This window comes from Procambarus clarkii, chromosome 43, assembly GCF_040958095.1.
Source record: "Procambarus clarkii isolate CNS0578487 chromosome 43, FALCON_Pclarkii_2.0, whole genome shotgun sequence".
Classification (NCBI taxonomy): Eukaryota; Metazoa; Arthropoda; class Malacostraca; order Decapoda; family Cambaridae; genus Procambarus; species Procambarus clarkii.
Genome location: NC_091192.1, coordinates 28,917,419 through 28,935,554, shown reverse-complemented (window position 1 = coordinate 28,935,554; position 18,136 = coordinate 28,917,419). Strand labels below are relative to the sequence as shown.

General features: G+C 48.9%; 1 protein-coding gene across 2 annotated transcripts in view; it reads left to right on the top strand.

The window, feature by feature from the left end:
- LOC123755896 (Krueppel-like factor 8) overlaps positions 1-18,136 on the top strand; it is a 292,335-nt gene that overhangs the window by 36,292 nt on the left and 237,907 nt on the right. The window lies entirely within an intron of this gene.

The following is an 18,136-nucleotide window of genomic DNA, read 5'->3' as shown; positions in this document are numbered from 1 at the left end:
GATTGACAGAGTGGACATAGACGAAATGTTCACACGGAATAGTAACAGAACGAGGGGACATGGATGGAAGCTTGAAACTCAGATGAGTCACAGAGATGTTAGGAAGTTTTCTTTTAGCGTGAGAGTAGTGGGGAAATGGAATGCACTTCAGGAACAGGTTGTGGAAGCAAATACTATTCATAATTTTAAAACCAGGTATGATAGGGAAATGGGACAGGAGTCATTGCTGTAAACAACCGATGCTCGAAAGGCGGGATCCAAGAGTCAATGCTCGATCCTGCAGACACAACTAGGTGAGTACTAGGTGAGTACACACACGCACGCACACACACACACACAATCTAGGTGTGTTGTACTCATTTCAAATTCAAATTCAAATAAGTTTATTGAGGTATAAATACACACAAAAGGGATGAGGTAGCTCCAGGTATTGCTCCCACCCCGCGTGGTGAGCAGAGCATTACTCATTGAGGCGTTTAGTTGTACTCATTGTACCACAGATACGTCAAGAACCTCATTGTCCAACGTCATTGTTGACGACCTCACAGCCCAGGGGGGAAGGGGAGGGGGGAGAGACGCAGGAGACGGGAAGGTGGGGGGGGGGGGAAGGGAAGGAAACTATCAGGGAGAAAGCGCCAAGCCACTGCGACTATATAGCACTGGGAAGGGGTCAGGATAAGGATTTGCGATGGGACGGGGGAGAGGAATGGTGCCCAACCACTTGAACGGTCGGGGATTGAACACCGACCTGCATGAAGCGAGACCGACGCACTACCGTACAGCCCAAGTGGTTGGGCAGGGGGGGGAGGGAGAGACGTAGAAGACGGGAGTTGGGGTGGACAGATTTTCAGGCAGTGCCAGCAAAAGGTTTTTAATTTAGACAGGTGTGTATTTGGTGGGGAAGGGGGGGGGGGAGGATTTTTCTGTGGATTTAATTACATCTGTTTAGTGAGCACTTGTTCTCACGTCAGCACCGACCACTCATTTTTGCCTCGTGAGGGATTACATAAGCCTAGGATTTCAGCGCTGAAAAGAAATCAGTGTAATTGCAAGCCTCTTTAATGTTTTGTATATCGGTTTGGATGACAGTGAGGGGGAATTGGCGGGACCAAAAAGCCGAAGCTCAACCCCACACGCAAGCACAACTAGGAGGACCTTGCGATGATTTCTTGGCGTAGGCTGCAAAAAAATCCCCAACAATTACCTAAACTTTTTAAAAATTTTGCCCCGAGGGGCGAGTTTATTGGGCAGCGCCACTCATCCTGTGAGAGGACACACCGCCATAGTGACAGTATTGGGCAGCGCCACTCATCCTGTGAGTGGACACACCGCCATAGTGACAGTATTGGGCAGCGTCACTCATCCAGTGAGAGGACACACCGCCATAGTGACAGTATTGGGCAGCGCCACTCATCCTGTGAGAGGACACACCGCCATAGTGACAGTATTGGGCAGCGCCACTCATCCTGTGAGTGGACACACCGCCATAGTGACAGTATTGGGCAGCGCCACTCATCCTGTGAGTGGACACACAGCCATAGTGACAGTATTGGGCAGCGCCACTCATCCTGTGAGTGGACACACCGCCATAGTGACAGTATTGGGCAGCGTCACTCATCCTGTGAGTGGACACACCGCCATAGTGACAGTATTGGGCAGCGTCACTCATCCTGTGAGTGGACACACCGCCATAGTGACAGTATTGGGCAGCGTCACTCATCCTGTGAGTGGACACACCGCCATAGTGACAGTATTGGGCAGCGTCACTCATCCTGTGAGTGGACACACCGCCATAGTGACAGTATTGGGCAGCGCCACTCATCCTGTGAGTGGACACACCGCCGTAGTGACAGTATTGGGCAGCGCCACTCATCCTGTGAGTGGACACACCGCCGTAGTGACAGTATTGGGGAGCGCCACTCATCCTGTGAGTGGACACACCGCCATAGTGACTATTGGGCAGCGCCACTCATCCTGTGAGTGGACACACCGCCATAGTGACAGTATTGGGCAGCGTCACTCATCCTGTGAGTGGACACACCGCCATAGTGACAGTATTGGGCAGCGCCACTCATCCTGTGAGTGGACACACCGCCATAGTGACAGTATTGGGCAGCGCCACTCATCCTGTGAGTGGACACACCGCCATAGTGATAGTATTGGGCAGCGCCACTCATCCTGTGAGTGGACACACCGCCATAGTGACAGTATTGGGCAGCGCCACTCATCCTGTGAGTGGACACACCGCCATAGTGACAGTATTGGGCAGCGCCACTCATCCTGTGAGTGGACACACCGCCATAGTGATAGTATTGGGCAGCGCCACTCATCCTGTGAGTGGACACACCGCCATAGTGATAGTATTGGGCAGCGCCACTCTTCTTGTGAGTGGACACACCGCCGTAGTGACAGTATTGGGCAGCACCACTCATCCTGTGAGTGGACACACCGCCATAGTGATAGTATTGGGCAGCGTCACTCATCCTGTGAGTGGACACACCACCATAGTGACAGTATTGGGCAGCGTCACTCATCCTGTGAGTGGACACACCGCCATAGTGACAGTATTGGGCAGCGCCACTCATCCTGTGAGTGGACACACCGCCACAGTGACAGTATTGGGCAGCGCCACTCATCCTGTGAGTGGACACACCGCCACAGTGACAGTATTGGGCAGCGCCACTCATCCTGTGAGTGAACACACCGCCATAGTGACAGTATTGGGCAGCGCCACTCATCCTGTGAGTGGACACACCGCCATAGTGACAGTATTGGGCAGCGCCACTCATCCTGTGAGTGGACACACCGCCATAGTGACAGTATTGGGCAGCGCCACTCATCCTGTGAGTGGACACACCGCCATAGTGACAGTATTGGGCAGCGCCACTCATCCTGTGAGTGGACACACCGCCATAGTGACAGTATTGGGCAGCGCCACTCATCTTGTGAGTGGACACACCGCCATAGTGACAGTATTGGGCAGCACCACTCATCCTGTGAGTGGACACACCGCCATAGTGACAGTATTGGGCAGCGCCACTCATCCTGTGAGTGGACACACCGCCATAGTGACAGTATTGGGCAGCGCCACTCATCCTGTGAGTGGACACACCGCCATAGTGACAGTATTGGGCAGCGCCACTCATCCTGTGAGTGGACACACCGCCATAGTGACAGTATTGGGCAGCGCCACTCATCCTGTGAGTGGACACACCGCCATAGTGACAGTATTGGGCAGCGCCACTCATCCTGTGAGTGGACACACCGCCATAGTGACAGTATTGGGCAGCGCCACTCATCCTGTGAGTGGACACACCGCCATAGTGACAGTATTGGGCAGCGCCACTCATCCTGTGAGTGGACACACCGCCATAGTGACAGTATTGGGCAGCGCCACTCATCCTGTGAGTGGACACACCGCCATAGTGACAGTATTGGGCAGCGCCACTCATCCTGTGAGTGGACACACCGCCATAGTGACAGTATTGGGCAGCGCCACTCATCCTGTGAGTGGACACACCGCCATAGTGACAGTATTGGGCAGCGCCACTCATCCTGTGAGTGGACACACCGCCATAGTGACAGTATTGGGCAGCGCCACTCATCCTGTGAGTGGACACACCGCCATAGTGACAGTATTGGGCAGCGTCACTCATCCTGTGAGTGGACACACCGCCATAGTGACAGTATTGGGCAGCGTCACTCATCCTGTGAGTGGACACACCGCCATAGTGACAGTATTGGGCAGCGTCACTCATCCTGTGAGTGGACACACCGCCATAGTGACAGTATTGGGCAGCGCCACTCATCCTGTGAGTGGACACACCGCCATAGTGACAGTATTGGGCAGCGCCACTCATCCTGTGAGTGGACACACCGCCATAGTGACAGTATTGGGCAGCGTCACTCATCCTGTGAGTGGACACACCGCCATAGTGACAGTATTGGGCAGCGTCACTCATCCTGTGAGTGGACACACCGCCATAGTGACAGTATTGGGCAGCGTCACTCATCCTGTGAGTGGACACACCGCCATAGCAGCGTGTACAACACTCCCCAATAGGAAGAAAACCCGCTTTAATTTGTTTATATTTGTTATAAACAACCTCACAGTACCCTTCTGAGCTCACAAACTGTTGAATAAATGTAATTGAAATCCGCCAATTGATTGACGGAAGATGCATAGGTTTCGCAAGTGGCGGCTCGAGGAATAATCATTCCTGGCGCCGTAAGGTCAAAACTAGGCAAGGCGAGACGTATTCAGGGGGCATTGCGAACATCTTTAACTTCGACACTGGGAAGATCCACCTCACCCACCCATCCAGGAGGCAAAAACATGTCCACCCCTCAACCAATCCTTCCCCCCCCCCCTTCCCCCTTTCCCTCCCCCTTCCCCCCTCCTTCCCCTCCCCCTTTGTCCTGTTCTTGAATTTTGGTATAAAAAGGAGTACAGTGGCCTCTGCTTTGCCTGTTTTTAGTGTCCCAAGGTGGCGGAGGACAGGGCGTGTGGACCCGTGGAGCCACGCCCTAGTCAATCCTGTCCAGTGGCAGGCAGAGACCTATAATGGGTGAATGGGGGGGGGGCCAGTTTAAGGGGGGGTGTGGGGGTGGGGGGGGGGGATTACCGTAACCCTGCTTCCTGTCGCACTCCACCGCAAATTTGACGTTGTCGACCACTGCGTCTGAATCCGAGTGTTTCAGTAACATTTTTGAAGTATTTTCAATATTTGACGCTTAAGCGGACTAATGTGCATCGTTCGCGATATATTCGCGGGCGTTGCTGGGGTTCGAACCCCGGCTCTTTAAACCGCTTCAAAACCCCTACGCTTGAGAGTGGATGGTCCACGAGACTCCACCTGTAGCCCACTCCAACAGCTGGCCCAACAGCTGGCCCAACAGCTGGTCCCAACAGCTGGTCCCAACAGCTGACCACAGGGCTGATGCACGTACAGATGGGGGACTCCCATCTCTAATGGGGGAAAAAACCGGTAATGCCCGAACTGCCATTGCAAGGTGGTGTGGTGAGGGGGGAGAGGGGGGGGGGGAGAAAACCAGTAGCTATGCACAGTGGCTACTCTGACCCCCTCCCCCCCCGCATCACCCCTCCCCCCCCCCCCCCATCCGCTCTTCACAGTCGTTCAGATACAAATTGGCACACCATGCTGTGCCGACCGGTGTTCAGGTCAGGCGGTCCTACACTCGTTCCGAGGATCATTATCCCCGCGGGCCCTGTCGCTCCATCGTCTGTTTCACGCAACCCTGGGGATAGAAAATCACAGCCCGGTTGATCAAGGTACTTCCCCTTGGAGGGGTTCAGCAAGTTCATTTTTCAATGCCCCCCAAAAAATAGGAACTTGATCTACCAGGCTGTGATTGCGTGCGTCAGATTGTGCGGCAGAAGCACCTAACAGGTTTTTTTATTAAATAAGTTTCTCCAAACCAGGTGTTTTTCCAAACATTATCGTGTTTTTTTTGGGCTGGCGGGGGGGGGGGGGGGGGGGGGAACTATCAAAGTCTTATTTTGTTCATAATATTCCGCAGTTCATATCTGCGTTGTGCTTCCTGGCATCGTTCAAAGAAGGAAGTTCAAGAAACCGGTTGAACGAGGTACAGATGTGTACACACCCCACGTCTCTCGTACCCAAGGTTGAGGACATCAACTGGTTGTAAAGCCGAGGTTCATTTGGGTTGTAGAACCAGGGGTTGAGGTTGGTCACTGTTCCCACGGTCACATCTTTGACCAATTGAAATTGAAATAAGTTTATTGAGGTAAAATACACACAAAGGGATGAGGTAGCTCAAGCTATTCTCACCCCGTTCAGTACATCGTGTTAATACATACATATACACACATCACAAACAATAAACATATTATCTTTGACCAGGCCTCGTGGTTGGTGGGCTGGTCAACCAGGCTGTTGGCACGCACCTCTGCTCGTACCTTGACGTCGTAGCTTAGTCGATTAAGGCAGTGTCTGGGATGCTCCCGGACGCAGGTTCGAATCCTCGTCACGGCCCTTGTGGATTTGTTCATTTGACGCCTACCTACCTTGAGGCTACCTTGAGGTGCTTCCGGGGCTTAGTGTCCCCGCGGCCCGGTCGTCGACCAGGCCTCCTGGTTGCTGGACTGATCAACCAGGCTGTTAGACGCGGCTGCTCGCAGCCTGACGTATGAGTCACAGCCTCATACGTCAGGCTGCGAGCAGCCGCGTCTAACAGCCTGGTTGGCTGTTAGACGCCAACGTATGAATCGTATAGTCATATAGTATGAAACGTATGAATCATATAGCCTGGTTGATCAAGTATGCTTTGGAGGCGTTTCATCATGTACCCCAGCAATAAGGGGCATAACTCTAAAGTTATGCCCCTATTGTGTTTCCGCTACACATAAGGGGCATAACTGGCCGACCCCCTCACAGTGTTCAAGAGAGAACTGGATAAGCACCTCCAAAGGATACCTGATCAACCAGGCTGTGACTCATACGTCAGGCTGCGAGCAGCCGCGTCCAACAGCCTGGTTGACCAGTCCAGCAACCAGGAGGCCTGGTCGACGACCGGGCCGCGGGGACACTAAGCCCCGGAAGCACCTCAAGGTAACCTCAAGGTAACCTCAAGGTAAGGTAGTTATGCTGCTAGTTATGTTAAGATGCAAGGAATGCTGTGAAAGACTAACTAAACAACCAGGATTCAATCAGCCATTTACGTAACCACTGACGAAACCTGTACATCTTAGGAGCTGATAAAAGGGTTGAATAAGTATAAAGAAAGATGCCATGATTGATGAAAGATGCATAGGTTTCGCAAGTGGATGCGTAAGGGCTTGAGGACTACTGGCTGTTGTTGTTGTTGTTATAGATTCAGCTACTCGGAACAAGTTCCAAGTAGCACGGGCTATGGCGAGCCCGTAACTTACCTGGCACAGGAGCGGGGCAAGTAGCACGGGCTATGGTGAGCCCGTAACTTACCTGGCACAGGAGCGGGGCAAGTAGCACGGGCTATGGTGAGCCCGTAACTTACCTGGCACAGGAGCGGGGCAAGTAGCACGGGCTATGGTGAGCCCGTAACTTATCTGGCACAGGAGCGGGGCAAGTAGCACGGGCTATGGTGAGCCCGTAGTGGACTTACCTGGCAAAGAAGCGGACTAATGGTCTTGGTGTCCCAACTTAGGCTTGATGGAGGTTTACCTGACCGGGAGTGTATAAGTCCAAGACAACTCACCAGAATTTTACGGGTTATTCATGTCCGTGCCACCTCTTGGGTGGCTTAATCTTCACCAATCAATCAATCACCTGGATTATCCAAGCCGATTCTCATTAATCCCAGAAAGCCTTCAATAAGACCGTTGCTTTTAATTTGAATCACTCGTCGGTATTTCAAAGCAGAGGTTCAACAGCGTGAGCTCCGCGGTGCAAGGACGCGGTGTAGCGGCGCTGCAATACTCCAACCTTAACAGTGAGATGGATCCACCACCACCACCCTCGGGATGCAGGTGATGCTGCCAACTGGTCACTTCCAAATATGGTGTTCATGGGAGTTATGGCTACATCTGGCCAGCACAAAAATTACTTTGGTGGGATTGTTCTCTTCTTAATAGTACTTTGTACTATTACTAAATAGTCCTTCCATGCTTCCATAGGATGGAAGCAAGTCGATGAAGAACTCTGTAGGGTAAGGCAGGTCCTAGTCAACAACGGCTTCTCCAATGGTTTCGTCGAAGACATCATAAGAAGGAAAGTGAAAAGCCATGCAACCTCTGAAGAGACAACTAACACAACACCTATACCCCCTATTAGACTATTTTACAGGAACTTCTTTTCCACAGCTCATAAAATGGAGGAAAGGGTCCTGAAAGATATTGTTGATGGGAACGTCATCCCTGCAGACAAAAATCAGAAAATACAATTGATGATTTACAATAAAACCAAGAAAACGGCCAACCTACTCAAGAAGAACTCTCCAGACACCAAGCATAACGCCTTGAAGGAAACCAACGTCGTCTATGCCTTCAAATGCCCACTTGGGGACTGTCAGCCCCCAAAGAACTCAGTATATAGGCAAGACAACAACGTCTCTTTCCAGGCGATTAACAAGGCCTAAGCAACAGGGCTCCATTAAGGAACATATAATCTCTTCCCACAACCAAACCATCACCAGAGAAGTCTTAACAAACAACACAGAAATCATCGATAGATACAGCGATAGCAGTAGGCTTGACATCTGCGAGGCACTACACACCAAAAAGTCAACACCAGCAATCAACAGCCAATTAATGCACAACCCATTTCAAGACTCCGAACCAATATAGAAGCATCAAGAGGAAGTGTTGATGCTATGAGCCAATAGGCCTTCTACAGTTACTTCCATTCTTATGTTTTTATACCCATTGGTTCGTGTTTTATCTTGTGTAAATGTCAATCACTTCACCCAAAAATTTTGTAGCATATCACCTCACCCAAATGCGAGTATGACTCACTCAAATACTCACCCAAATAAATATGGATGTGTGTTTACAGGTTACATTTCTGTGTGTAAACTAAAGTCTTTGAAAATGTAAGAAGTTATTACGAAACGCGTTCAGGCGTTGCGTCAGACTAGAAATAAAAATGAATTTTTGAGAATTGATTTTTCAGTTACCATCGACAGTGAAAAGAAACAGGAAATATTGAGAAAATTCGTGTTAGAATTATTAATCTTACTTTTTCGGTGATATATATATATATATATATATATATATATATATATATATATATATATATATATATATATATATATATATATATATATATATATAAATATATATATATATATATATATATATATATATATATATATATATATATATATATATATATATATGCGAACAAGCCTGAATGGTCCCCAGGACAATATGCAACTGAAAACTCACACCCCAGAAGTGACTCGAACCCATACTCCCAGGAGCAACGCAACTGGTATGTACAAGACGCCTTAATCCACTTGACCATCACGACCGGACATAATGAGGTGATAGCCTAAGCTATTTGAACCACCCCACCGCCGGCACTCGGATAGTAATCTTGGGCATAGCATTTTACCAAATCACCTCATTCTTTGGGGCACACGTGAGGAACACAAATGCGAACAAGCCTGAATGGTCCCCAGGACAATATGCAACTGAAAACTCACACCCCAGAAGTGACTCGAACCCATACTCCCAGGAGCAACGCAACTGGTATGTACAAGACACCTTAATCCACTTGACCATCACGACCGGACATAATGAGGTGATAGCCTAAGCTATTTGAACCACCCCACCGCCGGCACTCGGATAGTAATCTTGGGCATAGCATTTTACCAAAGAATGAGGTAAACAACTACTACTACTACTACTACTACTACTACTACTGCTACTACTGCTACTACTACTACCACTACCACTACTACTACTACTACTACTACCCCGCCAAACACACACCGAAACTACGACGTTGGTGCAACGTTCGAACAAGTTTTAAGCCCTCCTAACCAGTTATAACAACCAATATAGCAAGTTGTAACAACGTTCTAATACGTCATAAGCACGTTAAGCCAAGATGTAACAACTTTATTACAAGTTGTAACAAGCGGAAAATAGAGACAGTTTCGGTTTGTGTTTCCAGGGATACTATTCACACAACCCAGGCCGTTCTTTAATTTGTCTCTCCGTAAAAAAAACACCTTTGTTAGCATAACCAGAGACGTATACGAACCCTAGCAACCCACCTAACCTATCGAGTCCCGTGCATAGAAATCGTGAAAAATAAATAAATATATATGTGACCCGTTTCTTAATAATAGCTGAGAGGACGGCATAAGAGTTCCGACACGATACGATCTTTGAGGAAGACCAACGTTTTGACCTCCTCGTGTCGAGGGAAGACTTTGTTTACATGCAGGAGGAGGAGGAGGAGAATGAGCAACAGAAGGAAAAGGGGCCAGAGGAGCAACAGGAGGAGGAAGAGGAGAGGGAACGGAAGGGCGAGACGGGACAAGAGGAGAAGCATCAGCAGTAGAAGTCTCCTCCCTCAGGCAGTGTAGGTAGGTAGAGGTCAGGTTCTCGAAGAGGAAGTGTGGGTGAAGGGCCATGCTGAAGATTGGCTTACCCATGCCTAGGCGTGCCCAGCAGGCGTGCCCCCTCCCCCCCCAGCACCAGGCGTGCCCCCCCCCAGCACCAAGCGTGCCCCCCCCAGCACCAGGCGTGCCCCCCCCAGCACCAAGCGTGCCCCCCCCAGCACCAGGCGTGCCCCCCCCCCAGCACCAAGCGTGCCCCCCCCCCAGCACCAAGCGTGTCCCCCCCCAGCACCAGGCGTGCCCCCCCCCAGCACCAGGCGTGCCCCCCCCCAGCACCATCACGGAGACGTGACCACGGTCCCTCCCCCCCCCTCCCCCTGCCCAATCCATCTTTCTCGTGCATGTGTCGTGAAGGAGCAATATCCCCGACCACTGCCGTCCGCGCTCCTCGTGGCCGGCTCGCGGTGCATATCAAATTACAAAATCAACTTAGGAGGTATGCAAGGCCTCCAATGCACGGAATTGCAAGGAGTTCCGATTCGTTGCACGCTAGAACTCAAGTCGATTGTATACAATCGACTTGAGTTCCTAAGTCCAATCGACAGTCCCTAAGTCCACTTATTCTTCAGCCTACAGGCTTTCTTGGAGAAAGCCGAAGGGCTGAATGAGAATTTAAGATTATTCAGTGCTTCACTACCGCCCACAAGATGGGTATGGGGTGCATAATATATGAACTAAACTAAACTTAGTGTTTTAAATTGGTGTTTTGGTTTACCTGAAGACAGTTGTAAGAGTTTTTCTGTTTCCCCCCATCGTGAGAACTTGATTTATAAGACTGTTGGTAGACGCGGCGGGCAAGTTGGCGTTTAGCTGGAGTCTGGAGACATTGGACACACACACACACACATTCGATCAGTTTAGATAAGCCCTGGGTAAATACTGGTTTGGAAGCATGCAGGTTCCTAATTTATGGAACAAGGTGCCGGGTAACATAATATAGGCGTGGGATCGCTTGGGTTGTTTCAAGCGTAGGTTAGACATATATATATATATATATATATATATATATATATATATATATATATATATATATATATATATATATATATATATATATATATATATACATATATATAAAAATTTTGTGAGGGTACCACCTCTGGTGCCAATGTGGGGACCCATAGCCTCGGAGAAGAAAATAAAAAGTATTCAGAGAAGACCTTGTGGTTTCTCACTGAACACTAATATTATCTTCTCCTACCACCCCCATTCTTTTGTATGTACACATATATATTTACTTTATTTGAACTTTGTTACAAAAAAGGAGTTACATATGGGTTACAAAGATGGTTATCATAGGTTGTCGATTTCCTCCAGCTCCTCAGATGGCGGGCAGGAACCCTGGATGCAGTGCGCATTTATATTATATATATATATATATATATATATATATATATATATATATATATATATATATATATATATATATATATATATATATGAATGAGTTTGGGTGGATATAGATCATGAGCACCCACGTATATGGGCCTATAGCAGTCACGTATATGGGCATATAGCAGCCACGTATATGGGCCTATAGCAGCCACGTATATGGGCCTATAGCAGTCACGTATATGGGCCTATAGCAGCCACGTATATGGGCCTATAGCAGCCACGTATATGGGCCTATAGCAGCCACGTATATGGGCCTATAGCAGCCACGTATATGGGCCTATAGCAGCCACGTATATGGGCCTATAGCAGTCACGTATATGGACCTATAGCAGTCACGTATATGGGCCTATAGCAGCCACGTATATGGACCTATAGCAGCCACGTATATGGACCTATATCAGCCACGTATATGGACCTATAGCAGTCACGTATATGGGCCTATAGCAGTCACGTATATAGACCTATACGCATTTTGCGGTTTCCTTAATGCCTATGTTTCAGGATAGGTTAAGGCATAGTTAGGATAGGTCAAGGCATAGTTAGGATAGGTTAAGACGTGTCAGTGAGACATAGTTAGGATAGGTTAAGGCATAGTTAGGATAGCTTAAGGCATAGTTAGGATAGGTTAAGACGTGTCAGTGAGACATAGTTAGGATAGGTTAAGGCATAGTTAGGATAGGTTAAGACATGTCAGTGAGGTATAGTTAGGATAGGTTAAGGCATAGTTAGGATAGGTTAAGACATGTCAGTGAGGTATAGTTAGGATAGGTTAAGGCATAGTTAGGATAGGTTAAGACGTGTCAGTGAGGTATAGTTAGGATAGGTTAAGGCATAGTTAGGATAGGTTAAGGCATAGTTAGGATAGGTTAAGACATGTCAGTGAGGTATAGTTAGGATAGGTTAAGGCATAGTTAGGATAGGTTAAGACGTGTCAGTGAGGTATAGTTAGGATAGGTTAAGGCATAGTTAGGATAGGTTAAGGCATAGTTAGGATAGGTTAAGACATGTCAGTGAGGTATAGTTAGGATAGGTTAAGGCATAGTTAGGATAGGTTAAGACGTGTCAGTGAGGTATAGTTAGGATAGGTTAAGGCATAGTTAGGATAGGTTAAGGCATAGTTAGGATAGGTTAAGACATGTCAGTGAGGTATAGTTAGGATAGGTTAAGGCATAGTTAGGATAGGTTAAGACGTGTCAGTGAGGTATAGTTAGGATAGGTTATGGCAGGTTAGTGAGAGAGAGGAAAACTTTAACAAAACAATAATTAACACACACATTTCCATCACATTGATCGCTGGTAATCAGGAGGAAAAGCCCGATAAGCTACACCCCCAATGCCTTACCTGATCTGATCTACCAGACTGTGAGTCCTCAACCTCTAACCTATATATAATCCGTTAAAAAGGCAGTGCATTAGTCAAAATTTAAAAACACCGAAATAATGACGTTCTTCTCTTGATAGCTTAGCTTAGGGGGTGGGGGGGGGGGGGTGCTTAAAAGGTAGTTACGTGTCTTAGGTGAAAACAGTCGTGGTTTTAACGTTTCTGGGTCAGGCAAAAGAGTGAAGAAAAATGACGTATCTTCGAAAGAATGCCATTGAGGGAGGTGGCACGGGGGGGGGGGGGGGGGGTCATCTTGGCGATATTACGTAATAAACTGGCACTGTCTCGCGGCCCTCGTCAAGCATGAGTGCCATATTTCCTTCCTCATCACCGGGGGGGGGGGTGAGGGGGGGAGGGGCCGGTGGTACAACCACCACCCTGCAACCACTGGTACAACCACCACCCTGCAACCACTGGTACAACCACCTCCCTGCAACCACTGGTACAACCACCACCCTGCAACCACTGGTACAACCACCTCCCTGCAACCACTGGTACAACCACTACCCTGCAACCACTGGTACAACCACCACCCTGCAACCACTGGTACAACCACCACCCTGCAACCACTGGTACAACCACCACCCTGCAACCACTGGTACAACCACCTCCCTGCCGCTGGTACTTACCTAAGTGTGTATGGGGTAGTGAAGGTGTAGCTCCCCATACCCCGCCCACTAGCCTTGCTCAACCCTATTGTGTTACAATTGAACTAATCTGACCTTCAACTTCTTCGTCGAATGTGGCCTTAGATTTGTGGATAGAGGTGGCTTCCACAGCTTCTTCCACCCTGTTGACCACCCTGGTTCATACCTGGTTGTACTGGATACCTTGAGTATATCCTTGATATATATACCTTGAGATTCGAGTATATCCTTCCATCCCTTTACCTCATTTGAGTTCCCAGCTTCCACCTGTGTCCTCTTATCCTACTCTCTCTCTCTCTCTCTCTCTCTCTCTCTCTCTCTCTCTCTCTCTCTCTCTCTCTCTCTCTCTCTCTCTCTCTCTCTCTCTCTCTCTCTCTCTCTCGATCTGAAGAGGTTTTCCTTTGTCTATCTTATCTATTCCCCTTCAGAATGTTTTTTGAGGGAGATCATGGATAATTTGGTTCAACGTCAGCCTCTTTTTAGGGGAAACAACAGACCAGGGGTCAGATTCACAAAGCAGTTACGCAAGTACTTACAAACGTGTACATCTTTCCTCAATCTTTGGCGGGTTTGTTTACAATTATTAAACAGGTAATGAGCTCTGAAGCACCAGGAGGCTGTTTATAACAATAACAACAGTTGATTGGGAAGTTTTCATGCTTATAAACTGTTTAAGAAATGTTACCAAAACCGTCAAAGATTGAGGAAAGTAAGATGTACACGTTCGTAAGTACTTGCGTAACTGCTTCGTGAATCTAGCCCCCTGTTACTCTTGGAGGGTCGCCTCCTCTTACTCTTGTTTGGTTTTGTAATAAGCTGGTTTAATAAGTTGTTGTCTGACTTGTCTGGCAGTTCTGCTCTCCATGTCTCATCATCCCCCATGGAGGAGGAGGGTTCCTTATTTTCCCAGTCAATTTTCCCTGGGGTTAAAATCCCCTAGCATTAGAATTTTTAGCTCTTTGTTCCCTTTTGCCACGGTGGCTGTTTTTTCCCGTTATCCTTAAGGTTATTATCGATGCAGTTGTCGTGTTCTTTCCTATCGGCTTTCTGATGTTGTTTCGTGGCGGATTGTTACATCACCACCACTACCAACTTCAAATCTCCCACATTTTGGTCTTTCTCCTCATATACCATTTGTCTCCCTCTGGGTCCTGTAGGTTAGGGATCACCCCGGATCTCTCACTCCCCAAGAGATCTCCCCAGAGGATCTCTCCAACTCTTGTCCTTTTCAAGACTTGAGGAGTTTTTTCAGACTTTTACACTATTGTCTAAATTAATATTTTTACTCTGGTGTTGCTCCCCAGTATTTAGTAACATTCTGTATTTGTTTAATTTTCTCCTTTGGATGAGTGTTGTGGGTGTGCTTGGGGTGTGGGGGGGTATTGTAGGAGTGGGTGTAGTAGGGGGTGTTGTAGGAGTGGGTGTTGTAGGAGGGGGTGTTGTAGGAGTGGGTGTAGTAGGGGGGTGTTGTAGGAGTGGGTGTAGTAGGGGCGGGTGTTGTTGGAGTGGGTGTAGTAGGGGTGGGTGTTGTAGGAGTGGGTGTAGTAGGGGCGGGTGTTGTAGGAGTGGGTGTAGTAGGGGTGGGTGTTGTAGGAGTGGGTGTAGTAGGGGCGGGTGTTGTAGGAGTGGGTGTAGTAGGGGCGGGTGTTGTAGGAGTGGGTGTAGTAGGCAGGTATGGTGGGTGGGTTTCCTGGGAAGGGTGAGATAGACAGAGGTGTGTAGTGGGTGTTTCCCAGGCAAGGAGAGGTGCGGTGTGGGGGTGTAGGGTGGGGGTGTGTGGGGGGTGTAGGGTGGGGCCCGGTCCCACCACCTCAAGGACTCTCAGTGTCATCACTCCCGTCAACCGTCACGCCCCTGCCCCGCCCATTACACCCACGCTACACTCACCCCCGCCCACGCTACACACACCTCCGCCCACGCTACACCCACCCCAACCCACGCTACACCCACCCCAACCCACGCTACACCCACCTCCGCCCACGCTACACCCACCCCAACCCACGCTACACCCACCTCCGCCCACGCTACACCCGCCCCCGCCCACGTTACACCCACCTCCGCCCACGCTACACCCACCCCCACCCACGCTACACACAGACTGGATACCGAATGGGAGATGAAATACTTCACGAAACGGACAGAGAGAAAGATCTAGGAGTTGATATCACACCAAACCTGTCTCCTGAAGCCCATATAAAAAGAATAACATCAGCGGCGTATGCGAGGCTGGCTAACATCAGAACAGCGTTCAGGAACCTGTGTAAGGAATCATTCCGAACCTTGTACACCACATATGTAAGACCAATCCTGGAGTATGCGGTCCCAGCATGGAGCCCGTACCTTGTCAAGCACAAGACGAAGCTGGAAAAAGTCCAAAGGTATGCCACTAGACTAGTCCCAGAACTAAGAGGCATGAGTTACGAGGAAAGGCTGCGGGAAATGCACCTCACGACACTGGAAGACAGAAGAGTAAGAGGAGACATGATCAATACTTACAAAATTCTCAGAGGAATTGACAGGGTAGATAAAAATAAACTGTTTAACACTGGTGGTACGCGAACAAGGGGACACAGGTGGAAACTGAGTACCCAAATGAGCCACTAAGACGTTAGAAAGAACTTTTTAAGTGACAGAGTAGTTAACAGGTGGAATGCATTAGGCAGTGATGTGGTGGAGGCTGAAGCACAGTTTCAAATGTAGATATGATAGAGCCCAGTAGGCTCAGGAACCTCTACATCAGTTGATTGACGGTTGCGAGGCGGGATCAAAGAGCTTGAGCTCAACCCCCCAAGTATAACTAGGTGAGTACACACCCACCCCGCCCACTATACACCTTGTTTAACATTATATACGATATACAAGCGTCATTATAAACACCGGTATAATGTTATAGAGCGCCTAGTCTGGCGGGTGACGTCACTATTAAATCTCCTGAGTGACATCACAGCTCCTTGAATAGCTCCTTAACCTTGTGACGTCACTTGCTTAACTGTTAGTGACGTCACTGCTGTGAATAATGATGTCACTGTCTTTGCTGAATAGTGACACCGCTGCCTTTACTGTGGGTAGCTACGTCATGGTATTGACTGAGTAGTGACATCACGGCCTGCCACCCGAGTGACGTCACGACAACTGAGTGACGTCATAATTTATCCCCTTCAAGTATTTAATCTCAAGTTATTTTTGGGTTCAAGCTTAATTATAAGAACTTGTTTACGGTTAGTTGATGCTCCGTCACACACACACAGCTCCTGATATAGGCTCCTGATATAGGCTCCTGTTATACAGTAGGCTGGCAAGCAGGCTTGTTGGCGCAGGCTGGCCAACCAACAAGCCTGCGCAGACAAGCAGACAAGCAGTCAGACACAGGCAGAAACAGTGAAGAGGGCTTAACCCAGTTCTAAAACACACACACACACACACACACACACACACACACACACACACACACACACACACACACACACACACACACACACACACACACACACTCCATACACAGCTTCAAATGTAGATATGATAGAGCCCAATAGGCTCAGGAATCTGTACACCAGTTGATTGACGGTTGAGAGGCGGGACCAAAGAGCCAGAGCTCAACCCCCGCAAGCACAATTAGGTGAGTACAATTAGGTGAGTACACACACACACACACACACACACACACACACTCACACACACACACACACACACCAAGTAACTTCACAGAGCTGTTCCCAAGTCTGTTAACTTGGTTTTTCACCGTTTAATTATGCTCAATATGTGAAGGGAAAAGTTTAGAAAGGGAAAATATAGTAAGAGTTATGGTAGCAGGCGGGCTGTCCGCCTTGCTGACACGATGTTATGATAGCAGGCGGGCTGTCCACCTTGCTGACACGATGTTATGATAGCAGGCGGGCTGTCCACCTTGCTGACACGATGTTATGATAGCAGGCGGGCTGTCCACCTTGCTGACACGATGTTATGATAGCAGGCGGGCTGTCCGCCTTGCTGACACGATGTTATGATAGCAGGCGGGCTGTCCACCTTGCTGACACGATGTTATGATAGCAGGCGGGCTGTCCACCTTGCTGACATGATGTTATGATAGCAGGCGGACTGTCCGCCTTGCTGACACGATGTTATGATAGCAGGCGGGCTGTCCACCTTGCTGACACGATGTTATGATAGCAGGCGGGCTGTCCGCCTTGCTGACACGATGTTATGATAGCAGGCGGGCTGTCCGCCTTGCTGACACGATGTTATGATAGCAGGCGGGCTGTCCACCTTGCTGACACGATGTTATGATAGCAGGCGGGCTGTCCGCCTTGCTGACACGATGTTATGATAGCAGGCGGGCTGTCCACCTTGCTGACACGATGTTATGATAGCAGGCGGACTGTCCGCCTTGCTGACACGATGTTATGATAGCAGGCGGGCTGTCCACCTTGCTGACACGATGTTATGATAGCAGGCGGGCTGTCCACCTTGCTGACACGATGTTATGATAGCAGGCGGGCTGTCCGCCTTGCTGACACGATGTTATGATAGCAGGCGGGCTGTCCACCTTGCTGACACGATGTTATGATAGCAGGCGGGCTGTCCACCTTGCTGACACGATGTTATGATAGCAGGCGGGCTGTCCACC